We start from the raw sequence: 17,011 nt of genomic DNA, 5'->3' as shown, positions 1-17,011 counted from the left end.
TATTTTATTCCATATTCTGTAAAACGTAGAAATTTTTTATTAAGAAACTCTGCAGTTTGAAAGCGAGCATTGGCAACACTTTTCGAAATAAAGCAAATTTTTATATATCCAACGCTTGAGATGTTGTTTGCCACTCGAGAAAATGAGATCGAAAATAAGCGTTTCAGAGTTTTTAATCAATATATCGGCTAATTAAACTCATACCAAGTTGAGAATGGTCAAAATGTTCTTTGAAACATATATATATATTTACTTCTTATAAATAAAGTCTTTAAATAATAACCTGAATTAGCACTATAAGAATAAAAGTTATCAACACATATTTAATAAGTCGAACACGAATTAAATCCAGAAAAATCTATTCAGAAATCCTATTCTGATTATAACTTGTAGTATGGGTACAGCCCCCGCTATCACAGTGGGCATTAATATCATATGTTCTCATAGTGGCCAGAGTTAAAGGAATGCGTGACATTTATTGCCTTCAATTTTTTTGTTGCAGTCTAACATTTTTGGCTCCCTGCTTGGCGAGAAATAAAATTCCTTCTCGCCAGAGAAATCTGCGTCTGAAAGGATTTCAAATTCGTTTCATAAAAATATCAAATAGTGAAGGAAAATAAAAGAGGAAGTATGATATTTATGTCGAAAGGTAGGGACTTTAAAAACATTTTTATATCTCATTCGGGACTCGACTAGAAATTTTAATAGAGGAGAAAGATTCTAAGGCTTCAATTTAGCGGGAATTGCACCCAAAGGAGGTATTTCGACTGATCAATGATTATGATGTAGCGCATTTTAAAACGCATGTAACTACTAGATAATGATATCTTGTGTTAAAAATTAAGGTAAAAGACTTTTGGTTATGAAAGATGAGAGATTCGTGATGATTTAAGACATCTTTCAATATCAGTAGGTGGTAAAATCTTTCGATACGTTAGTGGATGGTAAAATCGTTTGCTGAGGAATATCTTATTTCTAATTACCACATTCATTTCCTTATAGCATATTAAACACAGCACATTAACGATAAATTCGCTGGTATATTTATATAGCATTGAAATTACCTACTTTATAATTATATGTAGAATTAATTATTTGTACGGTAAATTAATCAGCATATTTTAACGGCTGATATAATGTTGGATGATTGCTTATTATTGTAACTGAATATTGATATAGATAATTAAATTGTATGTATTATAAAAAGTTTGACGTATTAATCTATTTTTCGTTTCTTTAGCTAATAAATTAAAACAGTAAATCAAAAATCATCCTTACTTGACAAAAGTTTTGAAACTTTTTAAAAAATCAAATTATTAGATATTTTAAGAGAAAATTTGTCTTTAGACAGGAGATAGAACAATTGTTCTATTTTGCTATAGCAATAAGTGTATTTTTGTATATTTCATCAATACATACACAGAAAGAGAAAGAGAAAAAGTCTTAATAAATTCTGTGTAATTGTAATAATAATATATGTCGTATTCAATTAGAAAAACATGTTATAAAAATGCAAATAATTCAATTAAAACTTAGTACAAAGTATTTATTCAAGAGTTAATTTTATCAAATATATTACGCAAGAAAAGTATTGTATGTTTGAGAGCATTAAATTTATATTGAATCTGAATTAAAATTTAATTAGTAAGGCTTTCTTTTATCAGTAAAAATGAAATGCTAGTTTTCATCCAACACATTAATAAAATAAGCATAATAAAATAACGAAATATTTCAAAGTTTGGTAAGAATCACTCCATTTACTTGACAAACTTTTGTATGTGAATCAATTGACGTCACTAAAATGGCAATAATATACTAATATTAGTTTTCAGTTTTCTTATTTATAATGAACTAGCAGAAGTACCGGATGCCAATTAAGTTAGATTGAGAGTAATGCATCTAAAAAAAAAAAAAAAAAAAAAAAAAGAACGATACCGTTGTAATCCTTCTCAAATAACGATTCAAAAAATACCATTTATAGTCATACATTTTTCAGCCTAATGTGATATGGAACCCATATAAAACATTTCGATAGAAAAATAAGCTAATTTACTCTCAGCAACAATGGCGCGCAGTTTTTAATTATTTTCGTCTTTTTAATCAAATGGTCGTAAGAGCTCAAGTTTCACCCAATATTTCACATATATTCAATTTTAGTGGATTAAATGTGGCAAAGGAATTTAGCATAACTGATCAGAAATCAATAACGCGAACAAACAAACACACAAACAGACATTCTACTTTATATGTATAGATTCCGTAAAACTTACAAATTTTGATTAACAAACTCTCGGATTTGAAAGAGAACAGTAGCAACACGTTTCGAAATAAAGCATTTCTATCTCCAACGAGCGAGACTATTGCCAATCGGAAAAATGTGTGGGAAAATGAGTGCTTTCAAAGTTTTTAATTAGTATTTCGGCTGATTAAAGTCGTACGAAGATGGAAATAGTCGAACTGGCTTCCCACGAATTTTCGGACTCGGGAATAATATATTTAATACTTGGCAATGCTATTTTTATTTCATCGTAAAACTTGGAAATTTTTTAATAACAAACGCTAGGATTTGAAAGTGAGCAGTGGCAACAACTTTCGAAATAAAGAAAATTTTCATTTTCAGCCCTCCAGCTATTGCCACTCGGAAAAATGAGGGTAAAAATTATCGTTTTCCCGAGCTTTTAATTAATATCTCCGATTTTAGCTTATTGTTTTTCAAAAAAAGTGGATGTCGACCTTTTCCAGCCCCCAGAAAAAAACTGCAGGAAGTTTGGTGACGATAGCTATAGTAGTGGCTAAGTTATAAGAGAAAAAACACACACTCAGCCTTTTTGCTTTATACACATATATTTAAATGTAGAATTATTTAGAGAAATAACAAACACTGATTCAAGTAAATTACGTGCAGCTAAGCATTTAAAATCACATATAGTTGCAAATGTAATTTAACGCAAGCCATAAATATTATGATATATACCAAAATTTCTAAAAGCGAAATCGTTTTGCAATATAACAATATCAATGTTTTTGTTGCGAAAGCCTCAGATCATAAACAAATGAACAGCAGTAGCCCAATTTCAGGAAAATGAAATTGCATTCAGTAACTTTATCTTGGAACCGAGCACTTAGAAATATAAATTATAAAACTTAATTAAGCTAATGAATTATAAAATATAAGTTTGATCATACTATAAATAACGGAAGAATAAATAACATTAAAAAGTGAAGAAATTTTAGATATAGATGGTAAGAAGTATCAATATATGCAAGAAAAATCTGAGCAGTGTCGTTGAGCTTTGACTGATGTAAAGATGATGTAAAATTAAATTAAATGCCGTTGCGGTCAAAACAACTTTCAAATAATATGTCATCATATGCTATCACTGTTCTTATTCCCGCCATTTCCTTCTTTTTGTATTTCCGGCATACCGTTTTGTTTAACGCTGATAGTTTATAATAAGTTTTCGTCGTTTCACTACAAAACATTATATTTGACAAGACTCAGCAAATCTGCCATCGTTTATGCGGGATTTGACTTCTTTCTTTTCTCCGCCGGGGGCAGGGGTCAGCCGGTCCGCTTAGGAAAGGTGCTTGTCGGCATGTTGGAGTCCCGTCGGCCACTATAACTATTTATTAGCGTCTTAAATCAAACTCCCCAAAGCAGTGGCGTGCGGTCCATATGTGCAGGATGTCCACTGCACGCACTGGCAAAATTATGAGAGACAATTTTCTGCACCTATCTTTATATGGTATATAATAAATATTATTTATAATATATTCAAATATTATGTTGATTTGCTTGCTTGTATTCGCGCAGTGCGTGCGGTACTAGGTGCTGCACCACTTAACGCGTTCAAGAGCAAACGAACATAGGAAGTTTGGATGTGTACTGCAATAATAGAAACGCACTGCGCACTAATAGAAAATCACGCTTTATATGTATGGGCTACTGGAGAAGCACAGCATAATATAGTACTGAGGCAAGTGCAGCTTTTTTTCCTGCACTTGGCATTAAGAATCATCCGAAGGTACGGTTTATTAAGTATTAGAGTGGGGACTTACGTGCTGAAGCGCTTTTGGTTTCTTAACTGATTAACTGGCCATACGATTTTATAGACGGTTAATGTTTAAATTTATATATTGTAAGATTTTGTTTTTATGGAAATATAAAAATAGTATTTCATCAATATAAGGGGAAAAGTTTTAGTGTGGTAAAGTAATTTCGGTGATGTATTATATTTATAGAAATAATTCGCCGAAAAACAATTTTGTTTTGTTTGATAAAAAAGAAACGAATTTTAACTTAACAGTCCAAATTTTACCTTTCATTGTGTCTTGCCTACAGTATATAAGTTATATCTGTCTAACAGCATAATGGTTTTGTTTTTAAAAATTGTCGAGATGTTTTTCGCGGAATATATGATTTCCAAATGTTAAAAACAATTAATAAATATAATTTAATCCACTGACCGAACAAGAAACAGTTCGTTCTATTGTGCCAACGTCCAGTGAATGAACATCCTGGTGTCATCAGGCTGATGATGAGGCACCGCAGCGGCGAGCGCCGTGTGGTGCTACGTTTGCTGAAAATATAAGTTTTTCGTAGAACCCCAAAGCGTTGCTTTTTCGCCGCCGATATGACACCATCAACACGAGACATGATTTTTGCTTCAATGTTAGTAAAATTCTCGTAAGTTTAGCTGTTTTTATAGCTATACCTCGACTACTCGTAGGTAAATATTTTATTTATTGTATTCCTTAAATTTATATTCATAATAAATAACCGATTTCGGAATGGAGAACTCAGATGTCTCAATAACTGAAGATTTATTGGAAAATCCATTTTCGAGACGAGACGTTTCTACAAAAAACGATATAGTTAAATTAAGTAGACCGATGCCGGATATTATTCTATCGCAAAACGTTAAGATTAAAGGACAACAGTGTGTACGACATTTTAAAACCTCTATGTAGGAAAAACTTAAATGATTAACCGGTTGAATAAGTTGTACTGCTGGCCATGTTTACTTTTTGTTGTAATTGAAAAGCATAAAACAAGCAAGAATATTTTTGCAAGAATATTTGGACAAAACAGGGCTACAGTGATTTAAATCGTCTCCACGAAGCTGGAAAGAAACATGAAAAAACACAATCTCACATAAATGCCGTAATACTATTAAAAACATTTGGTACCGCCAGGATAGATTTAATGTTAGATCAACAAAAGGCTTCATCGATTGTTCAACACAATGAAAAACTAACAGAAATTAGAAATATTTTCAAGTGATTAATAAATGTACTTTGTTACTTAGCAGAACAAGAAGATACATTTCGTTGACACAATGAGAATATAAATTCCCTTAATCGAGGAAATTATATAGAATTAATAACTTTAATTAGTAAATATGATGACCTTTTAGCAACCCATCTAAGAACTGCAACTGTATTTTCTGGAACCTCTAATAGAATACAAAATTATATTATTGCATCGATAAAAAATATTGTAATTTCAGAAATTAGAAATGAGGTAAAAGAAACGCTATTCGTTGCTATTATGCGGGATGAAACATCTGACATATCTCACAAATCGCAATTATCGGTTGTGCTACGATATGTTAATAATTGTAGTGCACCAGTGGAAAGAGTTTTGTTTTTTAAAGATGTTAGTGGTGATCGTTCAGCGGAAGCTTCGTGTAATGCTGTGCAAGAAACGATTTTGAGTTGGGGGTGTGAGAATAAACTGATTGCTCAAACGTACGACGGGACGGCAGTCATGGCAGGAGCGTTGAATGGGACGCAGAAAAAAGTAAAAGACATTTTCCCAGAAGCTATGTTTGTGAATTGTTGCGCACATGTACTTAATTTAGTCGCAATCTGTATTGTTTATTGTAAATTATTTTTCCAACGATTTCTGGCATAGCCTCATTTTTTTCGGTGTCTACAAAAAGAAATCATGTTTTAAATGAGATTATTAAAAGAAAATTTCCAAAATTAGCTACAACACGTTGGAACTATTCATCTCGTTTGGTAAATACCATAAAAAGCGAAAGACAAAGCCTGTCTGATTTATTTGAAAATATTATTGAGAATCCAGAAGACTGGGATAACGATACAATTAATATTGCAAAGAATTATCACATGTTTTTTGAAGAATTTAACGGTAATTTTCTTCTAAATATTTTTGCCAAAATGTTTAGTTATACTGGTGTTCTATTTGATATTTTACAAAAAACTAACTTACATATAGCATATTCTAGTCAAAAAGTAGACGAAGTAAAAGATGCAATTCAAAATATGCCCACTTCTGTTGCATTTGATGAAGTTTATGAAGAGACTATTTCTGTAATGAGTCCCTCAAATTAAAAAAAAAAAAAAAAAAAAAAAAAAAGAAGTGGTGTTAATTTACAAAACTCAAGTGTAGACCAACACCAACATTTAAAAAATTTATATTATGAAATAATGGACACTTTTTATTGTCAGTTAGATGTCCGTTTTAAAAAGTTAAATTCGCTCATATTTTTTGAACTATTGAATTTTAGTTTTTTCAGAAATATCAAAGCAAATTTCCGGATCAATGCCTTAATTCGTTAAAGAACGCTTATGCAAAACATTTCGATTTGTAATGCTAACCAATGAATTATGCGTTCTTTATCGTAGTGAGTCATACCACGAAATGAATTTATCGAAACTTATTCAGCATATAATGATGAATGGGATGGCCGGGGCCTTGATAGCAGTAAAAGCTACCAAAGGACGGGGAATCTTGAACCGAATGCTTTTCCCCAATTCAAGAAATCATCTCCTATTTGCAACAAAGATTCTTGTGTGTAGTTTAACGGATTCTCAGAGGGGTGCATCTATGTCGCAAAACGAAGACCTTTGAAAGAGATAAGTGGTTAAAACCCCAGGGACGTCAAATTTGACATTTCACCCCACTTTTCAGCCTGGAAAATGGGGGAAAAGACATGGCCACTAAAGTGGACAACCCCGTCTTTTCAAAGAGAGGACTCTATGGCCACTATAATGGCCATCCCGTCTTCAAAAGGTTAGGTACCCCTTGTATTATGGCAAAGTTGTTGTTTGATTTAACGCCAAGTTGTTGTTTCATTTATGGTAGCCTGAGTAGTTGAATGTTATGGAAACCCTACTGTGACGTAATCGGGTGCATGATTCAGGGAAATTTTGAAACATGCGATGTTTTGCAAGCGTTTTTGTGGTGTGTGTTGGTTTGATTCTTTAGACGGTAGAATGGCCGAATGTAGTAAGATTAATTTGAAGTTTCTGTACAATTTGGAACGAAAGGAGGAAAGAGCTTTAATTGACTGGTGTGTAAATGAAGGTTTACTTAGTAGCCATTATAAGTGTCCTGTATGTAGGAAGGATATGCGTCTAGTCGAACGTAAAAACTGTTTAGATGGATTTGAATGGGTTTGTAGGAAGAAAGGTTCAGATGGTCAATATGTGAAGCTTTCGATCAGAAAGAATACCTGGTTTGAAAAATGTCATTTGAGTATGATTGATATTTCGATTTTGTCCTGGCTCTGGGTGTACGAAGCGAACTCGAAAATCATGGTAAGTGAATATTTGCTTTTCGTAGTGCTTAAATGTATAACATGTTTTCCTTTTTTATGTTATTTTATTGTTTGGTTTAAAATGTATTTTATTGAGATTATGTAGTTTTTGTTTGCCTATATTGTAGAATTTGGTGCTCCTTTGACTTTTTAAGTGAAAACATATCGATGTGTACATGGACAAAGTAAAGGGAGAGCGCAATTCAGGTTTGTGCACTTCTGGGATTTTTTTAAGTGAAAATAGGTCGACGTGTACATGGATAAAGCCAAAGGAGTGCGCAATGCCATTTTTATGCAATTCGGAGTTTTTTTCTTAAGTGAAAATAAGTCGATTTGTACATGGATACTGAGTTTGTGCAATTGTTTATCTTGTTATTTTGGCTTTGTGTAGCAGCGATTTTTGGCGCAAAAATCGCCTCTTCGCAAGCCAAAATAACGAGTCAAAGAATTGCAAAAAATCGGTATCCATGTACCGCCAAAAATCGCCAAGTTTCAAAAGAAAAAAAAATGTTACACTTATTACAGTCAAAACAAGAATTTTATGATCGTGTAATTGATGATTTTGTTAGTAATGCGGACAGACGTATGGATTTTGTGTACAAAGGAACAATAAACAGTTAAAGAAGTGTTTAATGTAGATTTTTATGGTTTTATTATTATTATTATTGTTGTTGTTCTCTACACACCCTGGAAGGTGAACTTTAGAGGGAGTAGCATTTTGGAGGGGGAAAGTGAACAATGTGCTGGCTATGAAGCACTATCACTGTATGCAAACCGTTCAACCATTTAAATCCGGAATTCTTCATGTTGTCAAATTTCTCTCACAGACATTGTAAATTTGTACATAAATACATATGTATACCGCTAAATATGTTGATGCGAACATCACTAATGCAAATGTACAAATATCGAATACTATTACAGATATTAGAAATGATTACATGTAAATATACGGTTACTATTAAATATATTATCTGGTTCAAATAAATATGTTGGTGAAAGCAGTCTTAATACAAATATGCAGGTACTCAGTTCCTGTTACAGACACCGTAAATTTGTAAGTAAATACATCTGTATAATTATACACTTGAAATTACATAAACAACCCCAAACTACACTGGTGTGCAAAAATTAAGGACGAAGTCGAAAAATTAGCATATCAGCTGAACGAAGAGGCAGAACGGACAGAAAGACCAATCAGGAGATTAAGTAAGGTGATGTACGGTAGCACATGCGCAGATATGCAGGTAGACGTAATGGGGGAGTGTCTGAGTAGTATAAAGCACGTTGTCGGTGTAAGATCAGTATTTCTGGCAAAGAGATTGCACGCCGTATAGCAGTTAAAATCACACCGAGTTGCTGCCTCAGCGAGAAATGGCGAATAATCAATCTGTTAGACGACATCTGGATGCTCTTACCCGACGTCGAATCATTGGGAAGTTGGAGGAAGTGTGACAAGTGTGGCTGCAGAGTTCGGAATTGCTCACAGCATCGTTTCACGACTTTTTAGACAATTTCAAACTACAGGAACAGCTATCCGGGGGTTTAATAGTGGTCGTCCACAAGGAACCACACCTGCAGATGACCGGTATATTGCCTTACAGGCCAGAAGAAACAGGCGACTGGACGACCGATATAGCGTTTTACCGTGGCCAGAAGACTGCACGGTGGTGGTCTGTTTGCACGACACCCTGTACGGTATGTACCTCTAACGCCTGCCCATCTCCGAAGGCGTTCTCTGTGGTGCCGGGAACACCGGAATTGGAGAGACAATAAATGGGGACGAGTACTCTTTACAGATGAGAGCAGATTCAGTCTGAGTAGCGATTCTCATCGCATACTCATCTGGAGAGAGCGGGGAAGCCGCAATCGTCCCTCGAACATCATTGAAAGGGACAGGTATGGAGATGGCGATGTTCTCGTTTGGGGAGACATCATGCTTGGTAGTCGTACAGACCTTCACATCTTCGACGCAGGTTCAGTCAACGGGACCCGTTATTGTAACGAGATTCTTCTTCCATATGTGCGTCTTTTTAGAGGCGCTATGGGTCCGCAGTTCATTTTCATGGACGACAATGCACCATGTCATCGCACAGTAGCTGCCGAACAGCTCTTAGAGAGTGAGGATATTGAACGTATGGATTGGCCGGCAAGATCTCCGGATCTCAATCCCATCGAGCATGTATGGGATTTTCTAGGCAGACGCTTGGCAGCTCGTACCTTACCACCAGTAACGATTCCGGAGCTTCGATTGGCGCTGCAAGACGAATGGGCAGCAATGCCTCAACAACTCATTGACACCTTCATTCTCAGCATGGGCAGACGCTGTGAAACCTGCCTAGTAGTCAGGGGAGATCATATCCCCTATTAAAGACCGGATGTTTCTTGCTGGACACCCATCACAGGGAAGTTTCGGCTTTCAGTTGCATTGCGCTCCATGCTAATTTTTCAATAAAGCTTCTTTTTATCCCTCTGATTTCTCTTTTAGTAAGTGTTGCTTACATTACTCATGTCCTTACGTATTGGGGATCTTACGGTATTAAATGTGTTGATTTGGAACACTTTTGTACAAAGTTATATTGAAAAAACCGTCTCGTCCTTAATTTTTGCACACCAGTGTATATTAATGGGGCATCGGTAATGCAAATATACCGATACCGAGTTCTGTTAGACAACTAGATAATAACATTTATATGTACAATCACTATTGAAATACATTAACTATTTCAAAATAGGTACAGTTCAAATGTTGATGTGAGCATCGCTAATACAGGTATAGAGTTAGGAATTTCGTTACAGATATTATAAATAAATTCATGTATATATACTTTGAATGTACTTCGGTAGAAACTGATTTCACGTTATCATGTTTTTTTTCTGATTCGCCCATAAAAGAAAAAGAGCTGAAAGTGTGAGTTTTGTAATTATATTCCCAACGAAAATTACACGTTTTTGTGACATGGAACAGATTTCAATCAGTAAATTCGAATTAAAAATTTTCAATTAATTACAACACTTCTCTATATTATAGAAATCAGGAATCATTGCATGAATGTATATTCATAATCAACATATTTAATTTACCCATAAATGTTCCACATAATCCACATATTTACAATTAATAATGCATAGTCAATGACATTTTAATAACTAATAAACAGAATTTTGGGCAGCAGATTTTTGGTATATAATATCTGTTGTTAGCAAGATATGTTTAAAAACATATTTGTATCAATTTTGAAATCAGTCTTAGGAAATAAACAAATAAAACTTCAAAATCAAAAGCTTCTAATCCCCTGTTTTTAAATCAAAAATTACATTGAAACCTTACCTTCCCTTAGCTGATTTAGATTTTGAAAATTATATTCCATAAAACAATTATAACATTCTAATTAATTTAAGTGTCCTTGGCTACTAGAAGTTTTATGGAAGTGTCTGGCGGCTATTCGCAGGTCTTCCTGCAACTGTAAAATATAATTCCAAAGAAGGGTTAAAATATCCTTTTATTCACTAAAGGAAATATTCACACCCAAGCTGTACAAAGATAACTAACGGAGTCGGCCCGTAATTAAACTTCACTGGCGAATACTAACAGGCTCGTAATGCTACTGCCGTATGCATTGACTTCAATGTAGGCTCTTTTAAATTTAAATGCGAAAGTGTCCCACATGGCACAAGATTGTCTTTGAGATATTCTAGGAAAATTATGTAATATTACAATCATATACTAGTATAATATACGTAGCATACATGGAATATACCAATTACTTGTTTATCTATGGCAGGAATATTTTCAGAAATATTCATGGGATGTCTTTACTTATTCTAAAAATATTTCAGAAACTTAAGCTATATAAGGGAAGTAAATCTGCTACCTTGGCAATATCTAAAGATTTTCTTTGAACTTTTACACAATATGAGAATAGTAATTTCTCACCCCACGTAGTTTTCCATCAACGCAAGATTAATCTTAATCGCGGAACTTCACGTGTGTATATAAGTACCGGTCAGACTGGTTTCTTCCTGGTTACGTGCAGTTCACACGTCCTTATTAAACTGACTGCGTAGTAAGGATGTGTGAACTGCACGTAATTAATATGAGAAAATTCAACTGCATGTATGCACGATGTGAATAGATTGTGATCGGTATACTGATAGACACATTTTCGGCATTCATCCACTGTTCCATTTTTAGGTTCTCACGTTTTGAGTTGCATATTCTGATATTTTATGCGCTGTGTGATAAATGTTATATATTTAATCCAGATAATGTGTTTTTGATAAAATAAATGTGAGAGTAGAAAAAGAAATTTGTCTCATGCATGTGGGTTATTTGTCTCATGCATTTGGCAAGTCTCATGCATGTGGGTTATTGGGTAAGTGAAATATTTAATTATTCTTGTTACTATGGTTTAATTAGCAATGCACTACCACTAATAATTCAAGCCAGTAAATATTGAGCACGTGTAAATTAATTAAGGACTTCTATATATATACTTAGATAGATTGTCGCATTACAACACCTCCTAGTAGTACACATCACTACACACAAGAAACCATCACAATCTTTTCGTTTTCAAGACTTGGTGCCCTTTCAAGCATATACTAAAATTTTCAAGAAAATACTAAAACATTAAAGAATTTTCCTGTGAAATATACTTGAAATATTTCAGGTACATTTCTTCTGGTAGATATAAGAGTGTTCCAGATCCGAAAATGCTTGGAATATTCTAAGACTCCTCGAAAACAATAAAGAATATGAGGTTCTTTAATTTAAATAACCAGTTGTTTTATGTTTTCAATCTGTAATAACCTAATTACTAAAACATATTATGTCCTAAATTACAGTTAGTTATAGATTACGCGGTAAGGGTTCCTAATAGATTGAATGCATACAGAACAGATGATAGCTTGATAAAATTTATTTTTACCAAAACAGACACATTACAATTCTGGAACTTTCTACAAAAATACTCTTGCAGCTGTTCTCAATATCACGCAGCGCAGTCAATAGATAGGCTTAAAGTAACAACGTGGCCCGAAGTCGACCACGCTTTTCTGAGAACTTCTGAGATCTTCTACGGAAGTGAACTTCCTATTAAATACTTCCTTTAGATAAAACACGATATTGAAATCTCATTTTACCGGGGAGTTTGCAGGTAGAAAACAAAATTTAAAAGAAAGGGTTTCAAAATTAAAAATGACTGTTAGAAAATTAAAATAATCCCTACACAGTTTCTGAAATTAAACTTTTCTTAAAATATATGTCATTGTAAAAATGATACATTATATATTTCTAGTTGTACTATGAACCCTAAGTAAATATAGAGCACTAAATTTCAACCTGGACTACGCATTTAAGTCTATAATTTTGCAGAGTCTTTAATATTGTTCGCACTGGTGTTAAAACTGTTACAATATTACATTACATGCAAATTGTATATAAACCGTTTTATTAGAGACGATAATGAAATCTGCAAAAGCAGAAGCAGGTTTGATGAGTCATTTCAAAGGATGACATTTTGAGCATAATTACGTTGTATTTCGTGTCCGTGACTGTGACTGAAAAGAGATACAAAGATCTCCCTCAATGAAGCCACTTCAGAAAACTTCTCTTATTAGCCTCACTTTAAGTTATGCGAAATTTAAATTCTTGAAGGACCATTCTGCTGTGAGAATCTGTCAATAATTACTGCCGTTAAGAAAGTCTACAATTTTTGGTTGAAGATAAAGTTTTGCCTCGATAAAATTTAATATTCTAAAGATTATCGTTTCTATATCATGTATAATATTTTCTTTATGATTTTAAATCTATTACATTCAACTTCATATGTTCCTGGCTTGTAATGCATAATTAAAAATTTTAGTACTACATAATACACATTGTTAACGCCCATTACATTAACATTAAATAACATTAAATAATTCAAACAGATGAAATCTTAAATATTGATAAACAATATGGAAAAGAAACACTGAAAGGTCAAATAATGCTGATAAAATTTAATTCTAACGCTACATCAATTTATTTCACATTTAGTTTAGACAGTTTTAAAAGAAGAGGAAACTCATTACAACGGAAATAGTTAAAATGAATTTATTTTAAACATTTTACAGTCAAAGAAAAATATATTACATTCTTCTTACACTACTTTCCTTTGGGAAGCTACAAACAACTAAGAAAAAACTATCATTTGAACGTTTACGTTTTTTCGTATTTTTTCCCACTTTTGCTTTTGAGGTTAGGAGACAACTTCGAACTTTAAAGTCTAACTCTTGAGCTACGGTAATTAGTAACTAATCGAAAAGTTTCCTCAAGTTAAATCGCATTCCACGTTTAATTTATTGCTTTCGAGTGAAAGCCAATGAACAAATTTTTAACTGGAAAATTAGTTTCGTTTCCTTCTTTTTTCCAGAAACGTTCCGACGGAACGAAATAATTGGTTATCGATTTTTGAATTTAAACAAATTCTTTTCTAACATACATTTTCGCCCACTTATATTGTATTTGTTTACATAATTATTCTTGACTTAGAGACCTTGAGATGCAATACGTCAAACAAATATCTGATTGTGTGAAAATTTAATCATATATTCGCACTGGTGTTAAATTCGATAAGTTGTTTAAATGCAAGCCTATGAAAATGAGAATACGAAGTTTCTTAGTTTTGAACGTTAGATTTGAAATAATTAAGTCAATCATATTCTTTTAAGACAGTTAAATGATTATGAGATCTCCTCTTCTTCTCCCTCTCTCTTTATATATATATATCCATATATATATATTTATTTCGGTGGATTTAATCCGGAATCGGTAGCATATATATGCATGTGCATTTATATATATTGTTTCACACGAATATAGTAAATTAAATTTAAATAATTATCTTGCGTCGTTGTTGCAAAGAATTTTATTATTATTATTATTATTATTATTATTTTAATATTTTGATAGATTGTATATAGTTTATTTTAGGTTTACATGCATAATTCGTGTAGGGGAAGTTTTCTGTAGGCAAGATTTTAAATCATTTTGGTTTTCTAAAAAATTTGGTTTTCTACTCTTTATTGACATTTAATTAATTTTAATACTAGTCATATACTTGCTTATTTCTCAAAATTCCACTAGTTTAAATTTCTTTTTAGTAATTCAAAGAATTTGGTTTTACTTTTGGGTTTGAATTTTACTTTTACCCTTGCCAGTATGGATGACGAAACACGAATTGAGTAACTGAAGTGTTAGATTTGGAAGCAAATTATTCCCCCCCTCCTCCTGCCTGCTCAACAATTACTCACTTATGCAATTTATTTTTTAATTTTTTAGAATAATATATTTTTTCATGGTTTAGATACATGCCCTTAATTTACATATGCTCTTAGAATTTAAATGATATTGAAATTAGTTTGCAGCAAAAAGATTTTATTTTAATTTTAATTTTTTATTCTTTATATATTAATTTTGCAATTAAAATTTCTTAATTAATTTTAATTATATTAGCTTTATACGGATAGAGAATATTTGCCAAATCCATATATATATATATATATATATACATATATACTTATATATATGTACGTTTTAGTGTGTGCGTGTGTGATGATCGGAAAGTAAATTTTTAAATATTCATTTCATTTCAACTGGCATTCGTAGCCACAATTCACTTGGTACTCTAATAGTGCCTGTTATAGAACGTAATATTTACATTTTTCATACTTTTTAGTAGGACGAAAGCAGTGAAGCAACATTTTATCGACAGCAAAAGCAGATGCAAAATGCGTGGTTATTGGAAGCTTAGTTCGAGTGAAAGGTTTCGATTCGTCAGCTCATCATCATTATGTAAAAGTCATGTGATATGGATTAATCTAGAAATGACTCAATCCAGAAAATTTATTATAAACAATTACTGTTTTTAGAACAAAAAGGTAAAATACCCAAAGAAAAGTAAAGAATTAAAGGGCTTACACGAAATACCTGAATTACAATCCTAAGAATGATTTTATATCTACATCTATCAATCTATCTATATCTATATATCTATATCTATCTATCTATATCTATATCTATATCTAATGTTGTATGATCTTAAATTCACTTAGTGCGAAATCGAGTTATTTTTCTACTTGCGCAATTACTGCAAAGTAAGTTAATAATAACAAGAATTCCTAGTCCCTCCCACTACCATAAATTACTTCACACAAGTCTTACCGACTGATATAATTCAAAGCCCCCGCTGCCGCTAAAGAATTTTCTGAAAGACAACCCTTCTGAGTCAGACGCGAAGAAAACACTGTGCCCACTCCCCACTAGTAAGAACGTAAGTTAATTAATGCTTTCTCTGGCCTTTATATCTTCATGTACATTCACTTTTCTTATTATATATTTAATTTATTTTTTATTTTTTATTTTTTGATTAGTTATTACAAAGATTGCATTATTTTTCTTATATTTTGTAATTTTCTAATGTTTATTTCAACAACTTTGAATTCTATTTCATAAGGACAATTTCCAATGTTTCATTTTTACAAATAATATTGTACTAAAATGCATAAACACGAGGGTGTCGGGGACAGTTACTCGCGCGATATCAATTTTACCGCAGAAATTGCTTTTCACTCAAAATTAAATTAGCTAAAATGCTTAATCGGAATGATTTCTTTGGTTCTCTGCGTTGGTTTTTAATACCTTCTATTCACGGAGATGTTTGGCCTAGCTTGAATTGCCGGTTTGGCATCGCCTTATTGCTCGAGTGAAGGACGAAACACCTTCGTATTTATTTCTTAATTATTGTTCATTGAACGGGAGTTGGTTTGTTCCCTTGAAAAGTCAACTAATATCCGATCATTGGCAATGATTGCTTGCTATTAATTTAATTATTTGCTTTTAATTTATTCCTTTTGCAATTGAAATTTTGTTATTAATGATTTAATTCAAGTCCCCGTTAAATATTTTTAACAAATTTACATTCCAGTTACTTCAAAACATCTTTCGAAATAGAACTTACTAAATATGAATTCACTCTTTTCAGATAATTCTACTATAATTAATCTTAGGAGATAATATAATCAATATTATTTAGTAAATAAATTATTATACATATATATAATAACTTATTTACTAATGGATTATTGATTATCACTTTTAATAAAAGTAGAATTTTAGTTGAATGAAGTAACTTATAAGCATTTAAAAATGAATCTTCAAAATATTTTTAAATTAAACACCAAATATGAATAATGAAAAAATTGAAAATGAAAAATTAGTCAACGAATCAAGTAATTATCGTCATTGATCAGAAATTGGTTGACCTTTTAAGGGAAACAAGCGAACTCCCGATCAATTAGCAATAATTAGTAAATGCAAAGGTGTTTAGTCTTTTATTCAAGTAAGAATTATAATGCCAAAATGGTATTATGTAAGTTAAGCCAAGGAGGTAGATTTTAAG

The sequence above is a fragment of the Stegodyphus dumicola genome, chromosome 1, assembly GCF_044657685.1.
Source record: "Stegodyphus dumicola isolate Sdum_Otavi_A_Nest chromosome 1, ASM4465768v1".
NCBI lineage: Eukaryota > Metazoa > Arthropoda > Arachnida > Araneae > Eresidae > Stegodyphus > Stegodyphus dumicola.
This window is presented reverse-complemented; position numbering follows the sequence as displayed.